Below are 27,375 nucleotides of genomic sequence, written 5' to 3'. Positions count from 1 at the left end.
CAGTAATAACACAATAATTTAGCCTTTGTCTTGGAGATTAATACCAAAGCACTTGATGAATCACTTTAATTCGTTTAATTGTATCAGTTACAAAAGAATCATGCTATTTTGGTTCAATATTTCTGTTGTTAAATTGTTACATACATATTGACATATACTTTATATTCTTGTAGGGGACAGACCTAACATAGTAACTGTATAAAATGAAACCAAAAGTGGAGTGATCTATTTAAATTAAGCTACTATTTATCATTCATTTAGAATTTGATATGTTTTAGGCACTGTCTTCAATGAATGAGATCAAAATGGGGTGCTGTATCTCAAGTTAATTTCTAAATCAATTAAATTTCAATTAATATATCAAAGGCATTTGAAAGATATTCCAATCTATATGCAGGGATAAGCAACCACTAATAGTTAATTTAAAAAGTATTAGTAAAGGGGAGGAGTACTCCAAATGATACTTTAATAATTTGGCAAGACTGTAATGATTAATACAGAGTGAATCAGCTCAAGAGTGTAGGCAGATCAATGCAACAGAATTAAAAACCCAGAAAAATTAGAAACATCCTGATATATATTTATCAGGATATATACACACATATATACACACAAACAGGTGTATACACACATGGGGAATACTTACATTATTTTTGGGGAAGGAAAATCTTAAGAATGATGCCTAAGCAGAAGGAAGTGTAGAAGTTGATAGATTTAACTTAATAGGAAACAAAATCTTCTGCAGGTCCGAAAAATCTTAAGTAAAAGGGTACATTATAAAGTAAGAAAAAATATTTTCACATATATGGCAGGAAAAGGTTAATGTCACTTCTGCATAATGAACATTTTACAAATCAATAAGTAAAAAAATTCAAGAGAAAAACCCAAAGGAATAAGAAATTCACAACAAAGAAACAAAAATGAGCTCCCTCAAAAAAGAGAAAAATACTCAAAATAATAATCATCTATATTAAAATAAAAAAATGAGATAACATTTTCACCTATAAACCTGGCAAAGATTTTTTTTTTAAAGTTTGTGTATGAAGTGCTGGAGAGAATATGGGGAAATGGGCACACAGACCTCCTGGAAGCTAATCAATGTAGCTTCCTGGAAAATCCTGAAAGTATGTATACTCTTTAACCTAGAATTCAATTTTTATTAACCTTACCTTTTAAAATGGCTAAGAATAAATATGAATATTCAACTGTAATTTTTTTTTTTGCTTTTGTTTCCCCTGTGCTAGGATGGGAAATTCTATATGGTACGTCTGGTATATATATACACACACACACACACACACATATATATATATATATACACAAATGTTATTCTGGGTGATATATAAGTATAAAATTTTTTTAGATATGTAAAATTTTGTATAACAATATTGTTAATATATAGAAACAATTTTATATCATATTTCCCAAAAGTTAACAATTTTACTTATATCCCAAAAGTTAAAAATTTAATTATTTCTGGATTATGGGATTATAGGTAATTTAAATTTTATTTCAGCCCATTTTTATTTTCTAAATTCTTGAGGAGAAACATGTGCTATTTTTTAAATTACTCAATGAATTTATTACATTTATAGTTGTACAATGATCAACACAATTCAGTTTTACAGGATTTCCATTCCACAACCCCAGGGCATCCCCCCACCCACCAAACTGTCTCCTTTGGAAACCACAAGTTTTTCAAAGTCTGTGAGTCAGTATCTGTGCTGCAAAGAAGTTAATTTTGTCCCTTTTTTCAGATTCCACGTGTCAGTGAAAGCGTTTGAGATTGGTGTCTCATCGTCTGACTGATTCACTTAGAATGATAATTTCTAGGTCCATCCAAGTTGCTAAAAATGCTGGTATTTCGTTCCTTTTAATGGCTGAATTATATTCCATTGTGTATATGTACGACATCTTCTTGACCCACTCCTCCGTCGATGGACATTTAGGTTGTTTCCATGTCTTGGCTATGGCAAATAGTGCTGCAATGAACATTGGAGTACATGTGTCTTTGCGAGTCATGGTTTTCTCTGGATAGATGCCCAGGAGTGGGGTTGCTGGATCAAATGGTAGTTCTATTTTTAGTTTTCTGAGGAATCTCCATACTGTTTTCCACAGTGGTTGCACCAATTTACAGTCCCACCAAGAGTGTAATAGGGTTCCTTTTTCTCCACACCCTCTCTAGCACTTATTGTTTGTAGACTTTTGGATGATGGCCATTCTGGCTGGTGTAAGGTGGTATCTCATAGTGGTTTTGATTTGCATTTCTCTAATAATGAGCGATGTTGAACATCTTTTCATGTGTTTCTTGGCCATCTGTATGTCTTCTTTGGAGAACTGTCTGTTTAGATCTTCTGCCCATTTTTTGATGGGGTTGTTTGTTTTTTTGGGATGGAGCTGCAGAAGGTGTTAATAAATTTTGGAGATTAATCCCGTGTCAGTTGATTCATTTGCAAAGATGTTCTCCCATTCTCTGCATTGCCTTTTCGTTTTGTTTAGGGTTTCCTCTGCTGTGCAGAAACTTTTAATTTTAGGTCCCATTTGTTTATTACTATTTTTACTGTCATTACTCTAACAGGTGGATCTGTCATTTATGTCAGAGAGTGTTTGGCCTATGTTTTCCTCTATGAGTTTTATAGTGTCTGGTCTTATATCCAGGTCTTTAATCCATTTGGAGTTTATTTTTGTGTATGGTGTTAGGGAGTGTTCTAATTTCATTATTTTCCATGTGGCTGTCCAGTTTTCCCAGCACCACTTATTGAGCAGGGTGTCTTTTCTCCATTGTATATTCTTTCCTCCTTTGTCATGGATTAGTTGGCTGTAGGTGCGTGGGTTTAATTCTGGGCTTTCTATCCTATTCCACTGATCTATATTTCTGTTCTTGTGCCAGTACCGTACAGTTTTGATGATTGTTGCTTTGTAGTATAGTCTGAGGACAGGAAGCCTGATTCCTCCAGGTCCATTTTTCTTTTTCAGGGTATCTTTGGCTATTCTGGGTCTTTTGTGCTTCCAAACAAACTTTAAGAGATTTTGTTTGAGTTCTGTGAAAAATGTCCTTGGTACTTTGATAGAGATTGCATTGAATCTGTAGATTGCCTTGGGTAGTATAGTCATTTTGATAATATTGACTCTTCCAATCCAAGAGCATGGTATGTCTTTCCACCTGTTTGTGTCATCTTTGATTTCTTTCATCAGTCTCTTATAGTTTTCAGAATACAGATCTTTTGTCTCTTTAGGTAGATTCACTCCTAGGTATTTTATTCTTTTGGATGCAATGGTAAATGGGATTGCTACCCTAATTTCTCTTTCTGCTCTTTCATTGTTGGTATATAGAAATGCCATTGATATCTGTGTATTAATTTTGTATCCTGTGATTTTCCCAAATTCATTGATGAGCTCTAACAGTTTTCTGGTAGAGTCTTTAAGATTCTTTAGGTACAGTATCACAAAAAAAGGAAACTACAGGCCAATTTACTGATGAACATAGATGCAAAAATCCTCAACAAAATACTAGCAGACCGCATCCAACAATACATTAAAAGGATTGTACATCATGATCAAGTGGGATTTATCCCAGGGATGCAAGTGTTCTTTCATATCTGCAAATCAATCAGTTTGATACACCACATTAACAAACTGAAGAATAAAAATCATATGGTCCTCTCAATAGACATGCGGAAAAAGCCTTTGACAAAATCCAACACCCATTTCTGATAAAAACCCTTCAGAAAGTGGGCATAGAGGGCACCTATCTTAACATATTAAAGGCCATATATGACAAACCCAGAGCTAACATCATTCTCAATGGTGAAAAGCTGAAAGAATTCCCGCTGAGATCAGGAACAAGATAAGGATGTCTGCTCTCACCACTACTATTTAACATAGTTTTGGAAGTCCTAGCCACAGCAATCAGAGATGAAAAATAAATAAAAGGAATCCAAATTGGAAAGGAAGAAGTAAAAATATCACTATTTGCACATGACATGAAACGTGCTATTTGTAATGATCCATCCCATACTTACTTCAGATACTTTTATTACACAAAAGGAATTGGCAATGGAACATAGCACAAAGAACACAGATTTGGGGATCTGGTGAACCTGCGTTTGAATCATACTCATGCCTCATGGGTTATCCTTGGAATGATTGGGACTGGATTGGGTGCTGACCATGATCCAATCAGTCACAGCCAAAGGAACCAGGCTCCTGTGTTCAAAACATGACTGCCTTAGGACTAGCTGTCAGTAGACGTTGTGAGTGTTGCAGCTAGTGTCTGGGGTCTGGCTGACTGAAGAAAGAAGTGTAATACCACAGGATGTGGTAGGTGTCTGGACTGAAAAAAGTATTATGGAATCATAGAGCAAAAGAAAGAAGATTCCTTAGAAAATGTTACCAAAGAGGTGACTTTCAAAAGACTTTTCAAAACAGTTTAAGTTACCAGCTTGAGAAGCAGCAGCAGGACAGGTGAAATGTGTTAGAAACAGAAGCGTCATCATGAAAGAAGTGTGGAGGCATTAAAAAAAGCTGTGTGTATTTGGAGAAAGGTGGGAAGGATGGTTATTTGACTGAGGAGGGCATGCAAAACAAAAGGCTAGGAGGGTAGGAAAGAGCTAGCTAGTTTTTTGGCACTGAGTATTTAGGGCAACCGCTTTGCCATGTGTTTGTGTTTTTTGAAAATGATGGTATTTCAATTTAAAGAAAACAGGGATTCTCAGTCCTGGCAGCACTTTTTTATTTTTTTTTATTATTATTTTTTTTTGTCTTTTTGCTATTTCTTTGGGCCGCTCCCGCGGCACATGGAGGTTCCCAGGCTAGGGGTCGAATCGGAGCTGTAGCCACCGGCCTACGCCAGAGTCACAGCAACGGGGGAACCCAGCCGCATCCGCAACCTACACCACAGCTCACGGCAACGCAGGATCGTCAACCCACTGAGCAAGGGCAGGGATCGTACCCACAACCTCATGGCTCCCAGTCGGATTCGCCAACCACTGCGCCACGACGGGAACTCCATGCCAGCACTTTAAAATCACCTGAGCGCACTTAAAAACTAGGGATGCCTGGGGGCCCAATGTAGATCCAAAATCTGCCTTCCTGAGGGTTGGGCTTGAGTATGTTTTAAGAGCTTCCTAGGTGATTGAGATGGCAGAGAAGAAGGTCAAGAGCCACTGTTATAAACTATGCTATTTGACCTGCCCCCTGTTTTCTGAATAATCTCTGCTTTGGATTCAGGCTATTCAAAAATATACGCCAGGTAGATTAGCCTTGGCCTACAATTTCCTAAAACTGTGGAGTCCACTGCATGGCTTTTAGAGCTTGATAACTCCTAACATTAATAGTTTTTTTTTGTATCACATTCCAGTTTCTTTATGATTTGCAACACTTAAATCTCCAAGATAACCTTATCGAGAAATTTCTACTGCCATTAATCTTGTATGCCAGAGCCATGCTTCTGGGCCTTTCCAAACTCCCTCCATGACAGGCCTCTGTTTCCTACTCACTCTTAAACTCAACCCTGCAGACACGTTCTGCCTTTCTTGGCTATGATCAACTATTAATGGACTCTTCTTTGGGAATTTTTACCTCTCAGATGATACTGCCCACAAAAGTGGGGTATAGTTTTCCTCTAATCTTCTTACAGGGCAAATATTTTCCAAAGAATGATCATTTACTTTTAGAAAATTTATTTTTTCCTTACAATTGTCAATACTCTTTTTTTTCTTTTTCTTTTCTTTGATGACTCTAGGCTTTATCACTACATTATTTATGACTGTGGCAAATGTGGATGAAGTCAAACTCTTAAACAATGCTGCTCTTTAAAGAGGGCACTGGTACAATGCAGATGATTTCAGTTTTAGTGAGAGTTGGCTGGGCTGCATGGGTTTTCTTACCTCTAATATAAGTGAATCAGGGGATTCATTAACATAAAAGGCACCAACCATGGCCCCACAGTCCTAGAATTAATGAACACATAATAAATCCCAGCTCTTTCTAGCAAACTTGGAATGACACAGGCTAAAAAAACATGCTCTTTTAATCATCAATTTCTATCTTACCTTGATAGCAGTCGTGAATGCCTTCCAATGCCAAAGCAGGGCAGATTGTAATTCAAAAAGACTAAGGTTTTCAAACCTTGAAAAACCACTTTGGATTTATGGGCCTGAATCAAAATTTTATTCCTTTTCTCAAGCATGGAACTCTCAAGAAAAGGGCCATATGGGAGCTTACCTGTCCTGACTTCACAGGAATACAGTAGACTATAATGTTCTTTTATGGGACTCAAATGTACCAACCCAAACTTCTTCACCTTTGAGACTCATAATCTATAAATATTTAAAAGTCACTGTTACCTCAATTTACCTAACTGTGAGTTTGACATACTGACCTTCAGCTGAGTGGATGAGGACAATTCCTTGCACTTAGTTAATTGCTTTCTGGTATGTTCTCCTTCAGATTTTTTTTTTTTTTTTTGTCCCGGCTCTTAGGTCAGGAACTTTCTCAGCTTTTGGGCTTTTTTATAACCCTCGTACCTTTTGTCATTTCATGTTATCTCTTTGCATCTTCTGAAGAACAAAGGGCTGTTCCCCTAGAAACTAAATGCTGTCTTTTGGGTCATGAAATACCTATACTTACAGGGCTGTTTTAAATTTTCCTATCAGCTGAAGACATGTTCCCAATTTCTGTGCAAACAAGATTAGATGTTCAATATATAACTTGATTTAGGACTACATTATATCATCTACTCTTGAAGTCTGTGATAGAACAAATACAGTTTTTCCAGAACTAAAATGAAGTAGAACAAAAATGTTCAGTAGTTTGGCACACTGTTAGAAATAAATTTTTCCTACATGACTAAAATTAGCAGCCCACCATGGGTTGAGGCTTAGAACATGCCTAGGCAATCAACTGAGAGACCCAGAGCATTTTTGAAAATATTTCCATCCTCAAGAGATTTTGTTAACATTGAAGTGGTGATTAGAATAACAAGAAACAAAAATTAACACCAGGTTTTCAAATATGAAAATTGGCTATGTAGAAAGCAAATGTACATTAAACATCAGTGAGGGATGATTGTGGTGTCCAGAACATTCAGAGACCATGCAGGTCAGACCTTCACTTTTTCATAGAGGCTAGAGAGTGAAGGACTTACTCAGGGTTCCACAGGAAGTCACTGATCGTGTGCCTCCACTGTCTCAGCATTAGAGATAAAATTGGAATTGGGGATGTGTGTCCCACATCTAAATGCTCAATCTTTTCATGTTTTTTAATATTGGGAACTAATATATTAAATATAAGATTTATATAGGATTAACTATGGTTTACATGTATATAAGAAAGTGGCTGTTGAGTCAGATCTAATTATCTCTTGTTAGAGTCTCTGAGGTGATTCTCACTGATGCTGTACACATCTTTTGAGATAACACATTCTAATCAAAGCAACAATTTCCATGATATTGTTGATGAAGAGGGCAACAGGTAGCTGACGTATACATGTCTAGATCAGCTTTTCCAGTCATATCCATTGAGATGGCAGTGGTGGTCTATGAAAAAAAGGGTTTCCTGATAAAATAAATTTGCAAGACTTGAGAAAGTTTAACAAGGTTCTTTCCTATAAGGGCTACTTAGAGCCTGTGTTAGAGCCCTGTGAAACCCCCTATTGAGGTAAACCACATAATATTGAAAACATGGGTAACCATTAGTCAAATTTACTTAGCCTGCCTTTGCAGGTCATTTTAGTTGTTCCAAAAGTCTTGCATGTCCTCCAAGGGGCAGGTAGCTCCAGTTGCTTTTCAGGAATTGGAGTCAGCTGTGTCTAATTTGAGCTGAGGTGGTGAATAATGACTAGGATCCCCGATCTTCCAACTGGGTATGTGCGAGTGGCCGCTAGGTGACCTGTTGATGTCAGAGGACTGAAAACCCCACTCTCAGATTGTGCTAAGCTCCACCTTTGAACGTGCAGAGGCCTGTAGCCTGTTGGCCTGCTCAGAACAATGATTACCCACCTTTTTTCAATCACCTTTCCCCATGCCTCCCAAGCCCCCAACGCTGTCCACCGCCTGCTGCTTCATTCGTTACCTAGAAATAATCCAGCCCATTGCCTTCTGCAAGGTAGATTTACGGTTTGTTTTTCTGTTTTCTCACTTTGCTTTTCGAAAAAACCCTTTCTTTTCTGTGAGCCTGTGCATCTCAGAGTTTTGGCCTGCTGCATATTATGCAAAACAAACTTAGTTCGTTCACAATACCTCCTAGGTATATTTTTGCCAAGGAATTTTTTTTTTAAATGCTTCTCTAAATAATTACTGATGTTCTGCTAGGATGCTAGTGTTTTGAGAAATAGTTTAGAAGTGCTCTAGAACTTCTTTCAGTTTTTCATATAACTCAATTCTAAATGATGAGATTGATATATATATGCTCTTAGTTGAAAATGTGCTAGGCTTTACTATGAGGACCACACAGTCCACATGGATTCTGTGACTTGCTAGTTGGCTCTCCTCTCTTTTCTCCCTCTTGACATTCTCGGTCCAGCTCCAGTGTCCCTTTCATTCTACTTCCCATGGATATTATCTTTGTTTGAATGGGGCCTTTTTCACTGAACTGAGAACTCCTTGAGAGCAGAGACTAGGTTGTATCTGCTGCATTTCTGTTTCCTAGCACAGGGCCTATTTATTCAATTTTTTCTTAAATATCAGAAGAGGAAGGTTTTCAAGAGTTTCTATGGTTTATCGGGTGGGGCAGGGGGAAGAAGTAGTAGCTGTTAAGATAGATGCTATAGAAGAAGACATGTTGGCTGTTCCTAGAGGGGCTTTCTAGGGCAAGTTTCCTGAGGAAGTGATAGCTGTATTGAAACCCTAAAAACGAAGAGGAGCTGGTGGGAAGGGGAATTAAGTAGACTTTCATGAGATGGGTGTTGGAAGAATGAATATATTCCTGGGGGGAAACAATTATATCACCTTACTTTTATGGAGATTTTTTTTTCCATTTTCATTGGAAATCATTTCTTTCTAATTGTTAAAATTATGGAATCCACTTTTTAAATTTTATGAAAGTTCTGAAACATGCTGAAGTGGCTTAACTTTGACATTTTTTTTTCATGGCCATGCTCTTGACATAGGGAAGTTCCTGGGCCAGGGATTGAATCCCAGCCACAGCTGTGGCAATGCCCAATTCTTTTATTTTTTTTTCTTTTCTTTTTCTTTTTAGCCATTTTCTTGGGCTGCTCTTGCTCTCGGGCAGCATATGGAGGTTCCCAGGCTAGGGGTCTAATCGGAGCTGTAGCCACCGGCCTACGCCAGAGCCACAGCAACGCTGGATCCGAGCCGCGTCTGCAACCTACACCACAGCTCACGGCAACGCTGGATCGTTAACCCACTGAGCAAGGGCAGGTATCGAACCCACAACCTCATGGTTGCTAGTCGGATTCGTTAACCACTGCGCCACGTCAGGAACTCCAATGCCCAATTCTTTAACCCACTGCGCAGGGCCAGAGGTCAAACCTGAGCCTCCACAGTGATGAATTCTTAACCCACTATGCCTCAGTGGGAACTCCCACAAATACTTTATTACCCTCATATTCTTTTTTTTTTTTTTTTGTCTTTTTGCCATTTCTAGGGCTGCTCCACAGGATATGGAGGTTCCCAGGCCAGGGGTCGAATCGGAGCTGTAGCTGCTGGCCTACACCAGAACCAGAGCAATGCGGAATCCAAGCCATATCTGCAACCCACACCACAGCTCACAGCAATGCCAGATCCTCAACCCACTGAGCAAGGCCAGGGATCAAACCTGCAACCTCATGGTTCCTAGTCAGATTCGTTAACCACTGAGCCAGATGGGAACCCCTACCCTCACATTCTTACTGCTATTTTTATTGGGAGTCATTTCAGATTTTTTCAATGCTATATTTCTGGTATAGTTTTGTGCAGAGTAACATTCACAACTAAATTTTCTCATGCAGAAAAATAGTATAATGCAGTGCAATATTTATATCTGTCTGTATCAGTATCCATAAACAACTTCTTTTATTCTGATTTTAATCATTATTGTGATGCTCAACAAGTTTTCAAAGCCCTTTTGCATGTTACCTCACTTGTAAGTAATAAATTTACCACATTTTCAAATTGCTTATTGACTCCAGACAATACGGGCATTGTTCCTTTCAAGGTAGCCCCAACTCCACAGACACAGAAGAAACTGAGTCCTAAAGATGACAAATTAGTCTTGCCACAAAGTGATATTATATAGGGCATTTAGCAATTTTTGCATTACCAAATCTTTACTCCTTTTGTTTCTTATGTAAATTTGGCAGATTTCTTTGTTTCCTAGATAAGCACTTCATTGTAAAGAGCTTTGTGAATTTCTCTTGGTCATCTCTTAGACGAGAAATTGCTTGTGCTTAGAGAAATAATTTATGCTTGATGGACTTCATACTGCTTTAGGGAAGAAGGGCCGAGTTTTAGTTTTGACTTGCTGCTGTCTCAGTAATCATTTGCAAAAACAGTTCAAAGTGCTTAAGCTGTGTATCTACTACTTTAGTGCCATATGCGGGTGCAGACTGCTTGCCCACATAATGTTCTGTGATTGGCTGTGTCTACGTTTTTCTTAGCCGAGGTCCCAAAGTGTCCGTCAGTGTCTTAAAAGTGACTGCGTGAGCCACTGATTAGATTTACCTCAATCAGCTGTGGTTTTTCCTTAATACTAAGGAATCTGTTGTTAACCAATGATTTTGTGAGTGTAGCAGGTAAAAAAGATGATTATGGGATGGTTGACTCTTTAGGGATTAAAAAATGACCAGATCAAGTAGTCAGAAGATAGTTAAACCTCAGTGCACTGTCTTTGAGTACATGAATATTTATCTCAGGATCATTCATTCATCTCCTGATACTAATGGGAGATGTAGCTAAATAAATATAATAAAAAATATAGCTGTATGGAAGAATCCCTTTTCAGAGTAAACGCAATAGCCAATAAGAGCCTTACTGCACTATAATTGACACTTAGGATGACTCCAAGTCTTAAAAATGATTACATCTGTATAATTTAAGAAGGCAAGAGATTGAAGTATGATTCTTAAGGAGTTAAGGAGTTCAGTCAAAGTTTTGATAAGAAGCTTCATTTGTGCAGAAATAATGGGTGATTGTACTTTAAAGTAGATGGGGTTGAGATTTCCCCCAGACACTTAAGTTTTTAAAAATAATGAAGGGGCCCAAATATGGAGGATTTATTTTTGGATATTATGAAAAGAGATAACTATTCCCTTTTAAATCGCTTGCTCTTTCATTTGTTTTTCATGAACATTTTGATGTCTTTGCGCCCTCTTTCAGAGAACCATTTACTGTCTGTCATGTCATGTTACATATTATAATAACACCACATGGTTATATGTAACATCCACAATGTATGTGACAGCTAGTCATAACTATGCCAATGAAGGAGATCAGGTTCCATTATACATTTGAAAAATGGTATATGACATTGACATCATAGGCTACTTCCATGCTCATCTCTGTGGTACTAATTTTTAAAACCACCTTTTGCTTCAAATTAACCAATACATGGAAAAAAGATGCAAAGCAAAAATTGGTTTTGGTGCTCAAGATCCTTTAAAATCTCAAAGATTTCCTTTTAAACATTGCTTGGTCAATGCATAAAATCTAGGCCATCTGAAACAAATTTTTTGTGAGCAACAAGCAATGCTTCCTAAGCACATTACTTTAGAAAATTTGCAAGAAAAAACTTAAGTACAAATTTCATTATCTTATGGAGGGAGTAATATCAGAACAAAACTATAAAAGTAGGAAATAATGAACAAAATACTATCAAGTAGGAAATAGAAGAAAAAGTTGTACCTGGAAAAATCAGAAAAGTAAGGACATTTTAGAAAGCTTTCTAATTCAATCAGCTGGTAATAGGGGGGAAAGTGAATTCACATGTGATGTGATTTGCTGGTGTCCCATAATTAACTACATCCAACCTCTGAATTGCTGCATTTGGATCTGTGAAAAGACCTTAGTAGTAATCCGAAGTGACTAAATTTGTTGCAATGACTGTCAGCATGGGCATTTCCAGGTGAAGCCTCTCTGTTTCAGGATTCTTGTCATGTCCTAGCAACTTTTTCACTTTTTCAGCTGTTCCATTAAAGTCTCACAATAGCGATTTTATCCAATTGCAGCAGAAAGCCTTTAAACAGCACTGAAGTATCTCCATCATTTTCTTCAATGTCTCTCAGAAATTAACTGAATTAAAGCCACTTCATAATGTTGTACTATCAGAATTAAAATGGAGGAGACAAAATGTTTAATATTCCAAGCATGACCCAAATACACAATACAGAGAGATCTGAGAGAAAAGACTTCTGTTGAACTCTCTAGAGAGAGCTATAATTGAGAAGAAAAACCCACCAAAAATAACCAATGAATAAAGTAAATAAAAAACAAAACCTCAAACCAAACCAACCACACAATCTCTGTGGTTACCTAACTTCATGTCATTTTTTTTAATGCTAAGGGAATGACTGGCTAATTAGGATTTTTGAATAAAACTGTATTATTCCCCCCCCTTTTTTACTTTGCATCCTCTTAGTCAGGTATCTGCAAATACTATTCGTGCCAATTGTCTGAGAGAAAAATATAGACTAATTAAAATGCTAATCTTTAGTAAACACATAAGTACTTGCATGAAAATTAAACACTTGGGCTGCTAATTTATGAATACGTGCTCACACATCAGGAACACTGCAACTAGTGTGGACTTCACAGTCTTGGGCTTAGCAGCCTGGTCTACATGTCAAATCCACTTCAGGGCTGAGAGTATCTACCATTGAAATCACCCAGTGTGCCTTCTCTCAAGAGCGTCTATGGAGAAAAGAAAAGTGATGTGCACTTTGAGAAGATTATTTAAAGCCTGCAGATTCATTAGGCGAGAACTTAATTGTGATCGAATCTATAATCCTTTCAGTTCATCCCATAAATAATAACAGTCTGAACTCTATTGAATCACATGGCCTCTTTTGCACAAACCTATAGAAGAGAGTCCTTAAAATTGAATAGATGGAATTGAATGGACCTGGGAAGTGGGAACTGGAATTTGATGGACAGCCTTTCACCTCTAGGTTATTGGTTTGTATCTGACCCAGGTGATGAAAAGTCGTTGTTCTACAATGGCTGTTTAGTAGTTTTCTGTGTAATGAGCTGTTGGCTCCAGTCCATTCCTCAGTGGACAGGTGTCTGCTCACATTCCCAACTCACCATTCCACTTGTCAGTCACATTTGAGGTCAAGGGTAAATAGGAACGGGGGCAGAGAAATACTTTCTCATTCCGATGAGTACAGGCTTGCTTTTGTTGGTTGACTTGGCTGAAAAAATGAAAACTGCCATAGTCACTCTTCAAGCTCTGCCTATTTTCTGTGTAAGAAGATTTATTATTTATTCTATCATAATAAGAATGATTAGGTTCTCAAATGTGCATTTTTTTTTTACATATTATCAAAAGAGATGCCTAAATACTCTCCCTGACCCAAAGGACATTAAAATTTAAATGTATTTGTCTAACTGCAATGGGAATGTATCAGACCGAGAAAGCATTTGCATCTGACTTTTCTTCACTGACACAGGAAAATCGTGATATAGGTAGGCAGGTAGAAGATATCCAATAACTAAACATTATATGATATTTTGACTGGAAGAAGAATTGAGGTGGGAGGGGAAAGACATGTAGGAAAGTTTTCATGCTTCTTGGGATTTACAAAATGGAGATTGACTGCTTTTGGGTAAACTAGTCAAAGTACTTTTGTTTCTGTAATTTCCACCATTCCATAAATATGGATTTATACTTACTAGCCTTTCTGGAAAAGTTTAAGATCAGAAGACAGAAGACTCAGGTATTTTAACCCTGAAGTCTTGGGAGGGTTTTCTACCACCAATAGTTTTTTGTTTTCTGTATAAATTAACTGCATATTTCAGACAAAGGTGTGTTTTGAGTCAGAACTATACAGCTTTTGTTCACTTGCTTCTGTAGATTTTGTCTATTTGCCTAAAAAGATCATATCAACTTCAGTTATTTATTTTCTATCCTAATGGAATTTATTGCTAAATATTTCTAGCTTTTAAAAAGTGACTGGATTGAATGACAAACTTTAACTCAGCCTTGATCATTGTGGCCTTCCTAGCTTATTTTTAAGCCCAACTCTTTGTGACTAAAAATTGCCAGCTAATTCATCCCACTATTTCTTTTTTTAAAAATTTTATAATAATTTTTATTTTTTCCATTATAGCTGATTTACAGAGTTCTGTCAACTTTCTGCTGTATAGCAAGGTGACCCAGTTACACAAACATGTATATATTCTTTTTTCTCACATTATCATGCTCCATCATAATTGACTATTTATAGCTCCCAGTGCTATACAGCAAGATCTCATTGCTAATCCATTACAAAGGCAATAATTTGCATCTATTAACCCCAAATTCCCAACCCATCCCACTCCCTCCTCCTCCCCCTTGTCAACCACAAGTCTGTTCTCCATGTCCATGATTTTCTTTTCTGTGGAAATGTTCATTTGTGCTGTATATTAAATTCCAGATTTAAGTGATATCCTATGGTATTTGTCTTTCTCTTTCTGGCTTATTTCACTCAGTATGAGGGTCTCTAGTTCCATCCATGTTGCTGCAAATGGCATTGTTTTGTTCTTTTTTATGACTGGATAGTATTCCATTGTGTATATATACACCACATCTTCTTAATCCAGTGATCTGTTGATGGACATTTAGGTTGTTTCCATGTCTTGGCTATTGTGAATAGTGCTGCAATGAGCATGCGGGTACATGTGTCTCATCCCACTATTTCTTTATAGATCTGATAGCAAACCTCCTATAGGTACAGTCCTTAGAAACTGAAAAAATGAAAAAAATACTAGGAACCCAGAGGTCTAGTAGGAAATCAAGGATTTTACCATTTCTTGAGAGATATTTTCATGCCTTTGGCCAGTTTTCTTGTCTTGCTTTTGTATTTGTTTTTCTTAGGCCAATTGATAGAATGATACATTTTTCTTTTTTTGTGTGTGTGTTTTATTTTTTATTTATTTAAAAAAATTTTTTTATTATAATTTATTTTTTTTCCCACTGTACAGCAAGGGGATCAAGTTATCCTTACATGCATACATTTTTTTCCCCCACCCTTTGTTCTGTTGCAGTATGAGTATCTCGACATAGTTCTCAATGCTGCTCACGCAACTTAGAATAGATTTACAAGAATGATACATTTTTCTAAGTCTTTATTGGTAGAGACACATTGCAGAATTCCCATAGGACCACCTGTAGGTAAACTTCAATTGGTGTTTTCTTTATGCCCTTATAATATCCTATGTTATTAGCAAATTTTGAAGGATATCATTATGACTAGAATTTTGACAATACATATTTTCTTTTTTTTATAAAATAAGCTTTATATTAACTTTAATAACTACTTTTTTAAACATCAGCAATGACATAAATATTTGTTGAATGCCAATTAGGTGAGAACCAGTGAAGGGCAAGAGTCTTAGGAAAAAATTATGAAATTCATTGCAATTTAGAACCAGTGCTGCTAATTGAGTTTCACAGCTCTAGTGAAAATTTTAGAATGGATATCCCTTTGTATGGGGGCAAGTTTCTTGAAACTCAGGTGTAGACTATTTTATCTACTGTGATTCCTACTTGAAGGCCTGTGACAACCTGATGAACCAAGAATCTTCTTACACCATGTCATCCATGTTAAGCTCTTTATGCTGTTGTTTGAATTCAGCCTAATTAGTCAACACCTACCTGATTTGGAAAGCTATAATTCTTTGTACTTTTCTGATACTTGTTAATGCTTCCTGGGGTCAGCATAGCTTCAGGCTCACAAGGCAGAATACTGGCAATACAGTGGAATAAGGGGATGGCCCCTAAGTTTTTAGTGCCCATATCCTGTACCAGATACTCTACCTGAAGATTTTCGGAAAAATAAGCACATGGAATCCATATTCCTACAGATTTACTTCTTACTGTTCTACTTAAAAATCATGCCAGATACCAGACATACTAAGTAACTGTGTGAAGTAAGTTTTGGACAGGTTGTAGAGGCAGCGCGTGGTAGCACCAATTTAGAGGAGGTGATGCTTATTAACGGCAGTGGGTGCTGCAACAGAGGCAGACCTGTGTTGGAGCCTATACCATTGTCAAAGGTGCGGCACGTGTTGTATGGCAGTGTTTCAAACACGACTGTATTCAGTTAATCACAGTGGTGGGAAACAAGGCTAGTGGGGGCATTAGTAGGAGGTTCTCGGCAAGTTATTCAGTCTGGCAATTATTGCAAATTAGAACTTTATTCAGGAAAGAATATCAATTTAAGCGTAGATGGAACACATTTACTATAGTTAATTCAAACCCTCTTTGAATGGGGTACATTTTCTTAGAAGCAGCCATAGAGATAAATGCATCACGTGACCCTCGGAACCGAACTGCTGAATGAAGATATTGGAGGACTGGAGCTATTCACTTGCATTTACAGAATCCAAATTGCTGAAAAGTCATGGGAAGGCAGGAAAGAGACTCGTTGTGTTTTAAAATGCTCTCTGGCATTTGTCTGCCTGCGTCATCCAATGCAGTATCTCATTCGGCTGCCACCCAGAGTCCCATTCACTGGTTTGTTTAACCTCAAAGTGGGAAAGTAACTAACACAAATACATTCATTGTTCATGCTCTAATAGAATTAAGATTCCCAATACCCTGCCTGCATTTGAATGAGGTTTGTTACACACTAGCTTTTATGGTCACACCCTTTTCCCTTGATGGTTCTTAAGAATGGCAGAAGCGGGAGACCAGAAATTTTGTAAGCTCATAAATATGAAGCACACTGTGTTTAAATAATGCCAGGGTGGTGATACAAATGGACCAATGCCAGGAAACTCAAAGTTAAAGCTAACAATTCATCCTTACACCACTATGAATAAGAAGGAAGGAGAAAGAGGCACTGTGTTGGTTACAGTTATGCTGCCAGCATACTGGGACAGCTCTGTCTAATGGGCCAGCATGGCACAGAGCTTTGAATTGCACCCTGTTTACCCAGAAGACAGGAAATGGATCTATTCTGCTGCAGAAAGGCCAACGTGATATTGGGGAATTACATAATATTGTTTATTTCACACTACACATTACTGACTTGAGTGATTGTAAGCGTTTAGAATAAACCTACATCTAGTATCCTGCCAGTCAGTGGCAAAGACTAACACAGGGCATTGGAAATGGAAGTGGTCTCTCTGTGATTGTGTGGGCAGAACCAGTGCAGGTTTTCAGCTGTTCTTCCCACCCTGCTGCTTAGCTGCTGTTGCCATCTTTTTCCTCTGATGGCAGTAATAGCAAGAACCTAAGCAAACTCTTGTAAACACAGTAGTGAAGAATATCAGAGCACCAGCTTCTCTGTCATTCAGAGATGGACTCGCTGCTCCAAAACAAAGTGCTGCTGTTTTATGGGAAAAAATTTTTTTGGCTTTGATATTTTGGTATTTACCGTCTGGTTATTTGGTGACAATCTTAGGGATCTGAATTTTGCTCTGTCTTTTCCCAAGTGAAACTGGTAGTCAATATACTTTTGATTAGTGTAAATTACATTTGTGGTTGTGGATAAGCATATGTTTTATTTCATGGCTAAGGTGAGAGGAAGATAAACCTCATTAGCAATTCTTGAAGAATGAATTTTATGAAATAGAAAATTTTACATCTCTGTTTGCTTAACCCTTAAATGTTCTATTTATTTGTTCAGTGTTTGTTATAATTTACCAATCTTTGGCCCAGTTTATTTCCAAGATCTTGAATCATCTTTACTATCATTAAAGTCTTTCACAGAGATTGATAATCTCCAGATCACATGGCTCTTTTCTGAGTTTTTTTTTTGTTCTCTTATATAAGTCATAATTCTCTGCTTTTCATTTTGTGTAGTTTTTTGGTGTGGTCTCCTTTTTGCAGACAATAGGGTTGAAGCCTCCTTTGCTTCTGATATCTGCCCCCCTTGTGGCTGAAATTGGTATGGGGAGCAGGTGGAGGCTCGTTGCCGGCTTCCTAATGGGAGGGACTGGTGCCTGCCCACTGGCAGGTGGAGCTGATTCTTATTCCTCTGGTGGGTGAGGCTTTGTCTTTGGGTGTGATTAGAGGCGGCTGTGTACCTGGGGGCTCTTTAGGCAGCCTGTTTGCTGATGGGTGGGGCTGTGATCCCACTCTGGTTTGTTGTTTGGCCTGGGGCTTCTCAGCCCTGATGGATGGAGCCAGATTTTTCCAAAATGGCCACCTCTAGAGGAGTTCACGCTGATGATTATTCCCGAGCCATTTGCCTCCAATGTTCTTCCCCCACAACAAGCCACAGTCACCCCCTGTTTTCCCAGGAGATCCTTCAAGAACCACAGGTAGGTCTGACCCAGATTCCTATGGAGTCTCTGTTTTGCCCTGGGACCCAGTGCACATGAAAGCCTGTGTGTGCTTTTCCAGAGTGGAGCTCCTGCATACAAACCCCTCTGGCCCTCAACATCAAGTGCTCCGGTCACTCCTTGTCCTAATGCCAGACACCCCCCGCCCCCAGGCGTGGGAACCTGACCTGGTGCCCAGAACTCTAACTCCTGTGGGTAAGCCTTTGCGATATAGTTACTTTCCAGTCTGTGAGCCACCCACCCGTCCGGTATGGGGTTGCTTATATTGTGTAATTGCCCCTCCTACCATCTTGATGTGACCTCCTCTTTGTGTCTTATGGTGTAGGATATCTTGTTTGATAGTTTGCAGTCATTTTATTGAAGGTTGTTCAGCAGTTGGTTGTAATTTTGTTGCTTTTATGAGAGAAGGTGAGCTCCTGTCCTTCTACTCTGCTGTCTTAATCCCATGGAACTCGAAATACAAAATTTTAAAGTGACATGTCATTTTCTGCCTGACATGTGATTGCATTGAATCAGCCTTGTTCTTAATATACGCCTTTTTACTTTTATAATCCCTAACTGCTTATTTCTTATAAACTGCATTTCTTGTAATTCCATGTTGCATATGTTCTGCTTTACCTTCTTCTTGTTTCTTTTGCAATGGATTTTAGTACTGGTCCAGATTTCTCAGTGCCTGAGGTAGCCTATGACTGTAGGCAATGCTCCTTTGGGAATCACACTGGTTCTTCCAGGGCTCTGGATTCTTTTCTGGGCCAATTAAACCTGAGGCTTGCTGGAATCCTTGGGTGTCTTCTATCCTAGGCTTATGGTTCCAAAGGCAGTACATCCAGGGATACCATATTTCAAGTATATTCTTTTTCTTATCAGGCTTTAAAATCTGCTGCTGATACTGCTTTTATTACTATTAATGGTACTACTAGTAGCTAATAATCATTTACTCCATTATCCTTCTATGTCAGCACTGTGCTAAGTGCTTTATGTGAACTATTTAGTGTTTACAAACAATTTAGAAGAGGTGCTATTACTAATCCTACTGCATTAGTTAGAAATACTTTGAGCCGCAAGTAACTGAGAACTCAACTTATAATAACTTAAATGAGTGTTTATTTTTCTCAAGTTTGGTGGTTGGCAGTTATGGATGATTATTCTGAGGCTCAGTGATGTCAAGGCCAGTGTCACTAGGATTCTCCAGGCCTTTCCCTCAAGTTCTAAGATGACTGCCACAATTTAAGATGTCTCTGTGTTCAAAGCAAGATATTGGTGGAAGGGGTAGAGCCAGCTATCGCCATTCATTTTACAGGAAAATAACTGCTTCCCTAGTAACTGCCACCAGACTGTTGATTATATCTCTCTAGCCAAAATGGTATCATAGATGTGCCCAACGCTAGCTGTGTAGGAGTCTGGTAACTAAGTTGTCACCTCTTTCCTCCACTTTCAATGGAGGAGAAAGGTGACAGGAATGGAGTTGGGTTAGGCAGACTAAGTGTTACTCCCACTTGGAGATCAGGAAGCAAGGCACAGAGGGCTTCATGGCCTTTAAAGCTGGTGAATGGCAGAGCCACCATATGAACTTAGGCTGTTCCAGAGCCCACATTCTTAACCAGGGTGCTGCATTGCTTCTATTTCTCTTTAATGCATTTTTTTTTTCCCCTGTGGGGTCTTGGTGACCAGAAAAGATGCTTAAATAAAATAGTTTTCATCTCATCTTAGGACAGCAAAACTCTTCCAATATTAGTTTAATTTATACAACACTCATTTACCACCATGTTGCTAAAGATGGAAACGTCTGAAGCATATTATCTGTGTTTAAACAGGCTATCATCTTGTCACTTTCATGTGTTGTTAAGAATCTTACCCCTAATGGACAAATACTATTTTTTTTTAAGAGCTTTAGTTCCTTTTATTTATTTATTTTCCTATAAACTGAGCATGCCCAAGTATGCATTATAACCTATAATTAAGATACAGGCTGTCTTATTGCCAAGCAATTTTTTTCCTTTTCACCTCAAACCCAGTAAGTTGCAACTAATTGTCAGAGATATTAATTTATGTTCGGCTAATAAAAAATAGCCTCAGAGATTTCTCTCACTTTTAAGGGCCCTTTGGTTATAAATTTGTTAGCTTTTTTTTATCTGACCAGAAGGTAATTTTAATCAAAGACAAATTGGGGATATATGTGTGTGTTGCCAGAATATTAGGAAGATAGAAGATACACAGGGGTTCATTAATTAGAAATTAAAGCAACAAGGAATGGCTTTTTTTGGTTCTCACTACCACTTTTTCCTCTTACAGTTGCCTGTGAGTAGCGCAAATATAATACCTAGCAATACCACATATATTATACACTGGTTTTATTTGGTTCATAATAAAGGTGATGCATTCCAATTCCAAAATGGATGAGACTTACACATAAAGTCTAAAAAAAAAGCCAACAACTTTACACTGTGAAGGTCCTGGAATATGTAAACATAAAATATGTAATCTATCTTTGATTTGCGCCATAATGCTCCTTTGCTTTGAAATCATGGCTGTATTACCAAACTGACAGTTTTAATGGAAAAAGTGGCTTTCAAAAGCTGCTGTTGAAAACACACTGCATAATTCTCTAAGTCGTGAATATTTTACTACCAACATATGCAGGGAGACAGTGAAAACGCACTGGCATTTTATTCCCTGCAAACTGGGATGGAGGAAATTCACTGGTGGTAAAACTGCATGCTTGTAATAGGATACAAATTCATAAATACCTGTGAATGACACTTGTTACTGGGGGCAACACAACTTTGTAGAGTCATTTGGAAGATGATAAACAGGTATGCTTTCATTTGTAATTTGCTCATTCAGCAAATATCTGTCAAAGACCTGCTACATTTCTGGTACTGTGTTAGGCTCAATATAAAGATAAACAGGGAAAAACCTTCACAACTGTTTTGAATGTCTTATAGGGATGTTTCATGTAGAAGGCACTGGTGAATACTGCAGAGTTACTTGGTCAGGCTAGAACTCCTGGGTGCTGAGTTATCAAATGGGTTTTTTCTTGAGTCTCTTGCATTCTGTGAAGGGTGTGTTTGGGCCAGGGTACAGTTGATATAGGCCTTATAGCCTTGTTTGACCATATTTCAGGAGATGGACCCTGTCCTTCTGAGGCTATGACTTTTTCTGAGGTGAATGTGAAAGTGGCCCATGGGATGATTGCTGTTTAGGGGCCTGGGAGTAAAGTATTTTCAGCTCAAATGCTGAGTCTTGGTCATCTGTGCTAGCTGTTTAGGAGCGTGATGAAAGATGCCAGTTTCCTGTATCAGGAAATTTGGGACTTGGGTTTTTTGGGAAGTCAATTTGGAGTATCTGCCTTCTTTCTGAAGGGAAGGATTTGCCCTGCATCTCTCCAGATTTTAAGCTTTCTGAGAGCTGAGACGGTCAGGGGCTGTGGTGGTCTCATTTACTGCTGTACCTATAGTTTTAGGCACATAATTATCATTCCATAAAACTTTATTAAATGAAGGAATTCATGAAATCCATAAATGATGACAAAATATATCCCATAATTAGGAGAGTTTGCACAACAATTGAGAGGCTAAGCTTGGCTCACTCTTGCAAACGTCAAAGTTGTGAAATTTAAATGTGTTTATATGAAGATAAACTCTCATGTGCTTTTATGTTGCAATTATATTACAATTGCTTAGCTAAATGAAAATTTAGTTATTTTGAAAGAAAGCACATGATGAAGGTACTACATTTTTAAAATACTAAGCTAGGCATATTGGTCTGATTTCAGATAATTGATGTTTAGAACTATATGTAGAAATAGGTATACTTAGAGAAAAAGATGGTACAATTAATTGGGTGTGACAAAAATCTCCTACAATCTCCCAACTCCTACCACTACTTTTTGGGAAGGACTTTTGTTTTGTTATACTATCTAAATCTAGGTATTGATAAATCAGTAAGATTATCAGACTTTGGGGGTTTTCCATCCTATTCTTACTTCCTGTTCTCTATATCAGTGTCCATTTACTTGTTGACAACAGAGCAAGTGTGAAAAAAATGAAGAGGTTATGAACTGAATTTACCCCTTGCCCTGCAATTTGTACATTGAAGCTCTAAATTCCAGTACTTTAGAATGTGACTATATTTAGAATTCCCGTTGTGGCGCAGCAGAAATGAATCTGACTAGGAAACATGAGGTTGCAGGTTCGATCCCTGGCTTTGCTCAGTGGGTTAAGATCGGTGTTTCCATGAGCTGTGGTGTAGGGCACAGATGCAGCTGGGGTCTGGCGGGGCTGTGGCTGTGGCAGGCATCTGTAACTCAGATTGGACCCCTAGCCTGGGAACCTCCACATGCTGTGGGTGTGGCCCTAAAAAGCAAAAAAAAAAAAAAAAAAAAAAGTGTGTGGCTGCTTTTATAAAATCTGGACTGGGGACTGAATATGAATCCAATGGTTAATTCAGTGGTTTGTAGTTCTACCTGTAGTTTAATTTCTTCTGGCTTATGTAGAATCTTGGAAGTGACTTAACCAAAACCTGTAAAAATGCTCAGATTCCAGTTTGGCATTTTTGGTGAGTGACCATTTAGCTTTTGCTAAATAGCTGTAGTGTTGGGGAGCATTTAACTTTCCAAGAAACTATCATTCTAGAGTTATTTATCAGTCAACATTTTCTTATGATTTGGCATCCATGTGACAGAGACCACTGGTTGTTTCAGAATATGTGTTCTTCTTTTCCTTCTTAAGTGGTAGAACTCTGATGGTTAGCCAGATGCCTGGCTGCTTGGACTAAGGATATATTTCCTGGCCTCCCTTGCAGGTCAGTACAGACATTACTCTGGTTAATGGATTGTAAGTGGGATTTGTACATACATTCCAGAAAACAGTCTTAAATGGAGTGTTACATAACCCTTTCTCATGCTCCCTTTTTTTCTTTCCTGATGGCTGGACTGCAGACATGGTGGCTAGAACTTGAATGACCATCTCTGACTATAAATTTGAAGCCATATTCTGAGGATGTCAAGAGCTTGAGTCTCTAACTGTGGGGTCTTCCAAAGATGTGAACTGTTTTTTTTTCCTTCAGATTTTGTTTCCTTGAGAGGAATGAAATTCTCTCTTCTCTGAGAAAGTTTATATTTGGAGTTTTACGTCATTTGTAGCTAAACCTACTTCTAATTATTTACCTAACTGCTCCTGTGTAACTTTAACTCATATATCCTTAATCTTCTCTTCTGAATTTCATAGTACATAAAAGTATAATTCTATTTGCATGTGACAAATATAATACCTAGGAATGTTACTCCATCCTCTCTAGGTCTGCAGATTGAACATAATTGATTTAATTGAACATAATTGATTTAAGCTTACTGTTCCTGGTAAGACAAGATTTTAAGCTCTCTCATGATCTTGATTACTCTCTTGGGGCCCTGAGTCACATAGATTTCGTTATTTCCTTGAATCAAGGATTAGCTGCATTGTACATATTTCATGGAACTATGAATGAAACATACAAATCAGAAAATATCAGTTTTGAGTGCAATAAAAGGAAATATTTGGTAGGGAATGACCTGAAACTGCTTTAGAAATAATTCTATAACCAAAAGGATTTTTCAACTTACTCTGTAAAGCATTGATCTTAGTTGTACTAATACATGAATGAGTTTGGTTTTTTTACCCAATAATGCTTATCAGTATCTGACAATTGGAATCACCAAAGAGGAGAAAGAATTTTCCATTAATGCTGGGTAGAAGTAGGTATGTTAATAGGAAATTTGTTTCTGACAATTCTGCAGCTGGTCTTCTACTTAACATGGTGAAAAGGAAGTTTGAGCAATTTGCTACATCTGTAATGCCGGGAACATTTTTCAATAATGTCTCTTACCTTTGCATAAACAAGTTTTCATAGACTTGAACAAAAATGCTTATGTAATGTGCATATCCTGGGCCTGGGTCAGCCAACCAAAAGCATTTATTAAGGATTTCAGTTGTGTTCTTTGGGTTCAAAGGAAGGCAAAGACGGAATTCTTGCCCTTCAAACATTGATGTGCAATTAAAGACTTTTGGATAATTGTCTTAGAAATAGCAGAAACCCAAAGGGTTGAGTAATCTCAGTGGTAAAATATAAACTATATCAGGACAGGGACCAGGTTCTAATATGGTTCATATTTCTGTGTTACCTACTACTTTATCCTAGTGCTGAGCACAATATCTGTCGCACTTTATGTGCTCATGATTTAAGTTACTTTATTTTATTTTACTTTATTTATTTATTTATTTTTGTCTTTTTGTCTTTTAGGGCCACACTGGCAGCATATGGAGGTTCCCAGGCTAGGGAGCTGTAGCCACTGGTGGCAGCATATGGAGGTTCCCAGGCTAGGGAGCTGTAGCCACTGGCCTACTCCAGAGCCACAGCAACTCGGGATCTGAGCCTCATCTGCGACCTACACCACAGCTCATGGCAATGCCAGATCCTTAACCCAATAAGCGAGGCCAGGGATTGAACCCACATCCTCATGGATGCTAGTCAGGTTTGTTAACCACTGAGTCACAATGGGAACTCTGAATTATTTTATTTTATATTATTTATTTTAGTTTAGTTTCTTGTGCTTCAGTGGTATAGGGATTTTAAAATATATTCTCCAGATTCATTGCCAAGGACACTAAATGCTTGTAAAACTAACACCTATTTTGATCAGTGTCTATGTAATGTAATGCACAAATGGAGATTTGGCATTGTTTAGTTGACCCAACGAACCTAGCACATTAGTTCAAATTTCTATTGATGTATTTGACTGTCTGAACAGATATAAATAAATATGTTAAAACTCCTCCTGTTTGAATTTGGTGGGTATAAAATCATAGACATGCTCTAAACTACTTTAGTAGTGTCTATTACCAGAAGGAATTAATTGTTGTGAGATAACAACACTTTCACTTTTAGACTTAATGGAAGAGCTGCCAAGATAGTATAAAAAGTTTCCATATACACTTTACTCATTTTCCCTCTAATGCCAGAATACCAGAGCACATTGGAAAAATGAAGAAATTAGCACGTATTATTCACTGAATAAGAGACCTTGGATTTTACTGGTTTTCCCACTAATGTCCTTTTTCTTCATCCAGAATCTTAAACCCACATTGAATTTAGTTTTCATATCACCTTAGTGTCCTCCAGTCTGTGACTGTACCTCAGTTTTTCCTTGACTCTTAGGACCTTGAAACTTTAGAATAGTATTAGCTGGGTGTTTTGGAGAATGACCCTCAACTTGGGTTTGTGTGATGTTTTCTCATGATTATGTTGAGGTTTTATGTTACTTCCACAAAGATGGTGTGTCCTTTTCAGTGCAATGATATGAGGGTACATTACATAGATATGTCTTGTTTCTGGTAATATTAATCATGGTCACTTGGTTCTGGAGGTGTCTGCTGTATTTTTCCACTGTAAAGTTAAATATTTTTCTTTGTAATCAATAGATAGTTATTTTTAAGTTGGGCTTGAAATTCGGCAAATGCTGGTTTTCCCTAACTTTTACCCACTAGTTTTAGCATTTGTCAGTTGATCTTGTCTGCAGCAATTATTAGTGTGGTGTTCTAGTGGATAGTGTCCATTTCCCTCATTCCTTGTACCATTAGTAATCATAATTAAAGAGAGTTATCCCTTCAGATCCATTTATTTACAAAAAAATATTTTAAGTGAATAAGTAAATCAAAGATATTTATTTCTTTGAATTTGTAAGCCATTATTATTGTTAACTTATTTTGTTTAGCTTGTTGATGTGGCCATTTGGCACCAAATGTCTTTTTTGCGGGCGGGGTCATGCCTGTGGTATGCAGAATCTTCTGGGCTAGGGAATGAACCCGCACCATAGCAGCAGTCCAAATGACTGCAGTGATAGTGCTGTATCCTTAACTCACTGTGCCACAAGGGAACTTCCGATTTGGTCATATAGGATGCTTTAATTTTGGTGCTGTTATCCTTTCTGTACTCTTCCATCCTTTGAATTTTTTCAGTACCCAAGATGGCCCAGGCTTATATTTTATGTGCTGCAGCCTTGAAATCAGTTACTTTTCCAACTGGTTCTTTTTTATTAGAAATGATACTTAGAAACCAAGGTCTGGATACTAAGTGTGCTAATTCTTACTGGGATATCACTATTTCTAGGCTCTCTCAAGAGTTGGAGCTAGGAAATATATGTATGTAAAGTGACCTATGCACAACATATCTATATTTTTGTATCTCTGTATCTGTATATACATTAAAAAAGAAAAAAGGATGAATTAATAATAAGCATTAATTCATCATTCATCATATCATGAATGAATACTGATTCATTATTATTCATATGATGATATGCCTACTGATAGTTCATACTGAAGAAAACAGAGTTCATTTTAATATTTCCCCTTTATACCTTCTCTGACAGTAAGAAATTTACTTCTGACACTGCAAATTATTTACTTATTCAACTATTGGTGTAGTTTGAGGATTACTAATCCATATCCCTGTGAAAAATAAAAGTTATCAACTAGGGTACAGAAGTACAATGTTTGTGACAGTTCTTTTTATCTTTATTTTACCATATCTGTCAAAACACTGTTTTCCAGAGTTACTTAGGTCAGCCCCTTTATTCTCCCACCCACTTCAGTGTGGTTAAGAGATTGTTTGTTATTGGATCAGTTTGTCACTTTTGGGCTCTCTCATGTCTTAGCTGTTTTTTTTTTTTTTTTTTTAATTACATACAGTAAAATTCACTGGTGTACAGTGTTATAGGTTTTGGTAAATATATAAAGTTATGTGTTTAATACTACAATTCTTTGCATAATACATATAGAGTTATGTGTTTAATAGTAAAATTCTTTGCATAATTCTTCTATCAACCATAAAATTCCCTTGTGCTGCTCCTCATTTTTGCATTCTAAATATTTATATGCTAAGTGGATACTCAATGCTTGCTGAATGATCTGTG

The sequence above is a fragment of the Phacochoerus africanus genome, chromosome 4 (assembly GCF_016906955.1).
Source record: "Phacochoerus africanus isolate WHEZ1 chromosome 4, ROS_Pafr_v1, whole genome shotgun sequence".
In the NCBI taxonomy this organism is placed as follows: domain Eukaryota; kingdom Metazoa; phylum Chordata; class Mammalia; order Artiodactyla; family Suidae; genus Phacochoerus; species Phacochoerus africanus.
The sequence above is the reverse complement of the archived record's forward strand: the minus strand, read 5'-3'. Positions refer to the sequence as shown.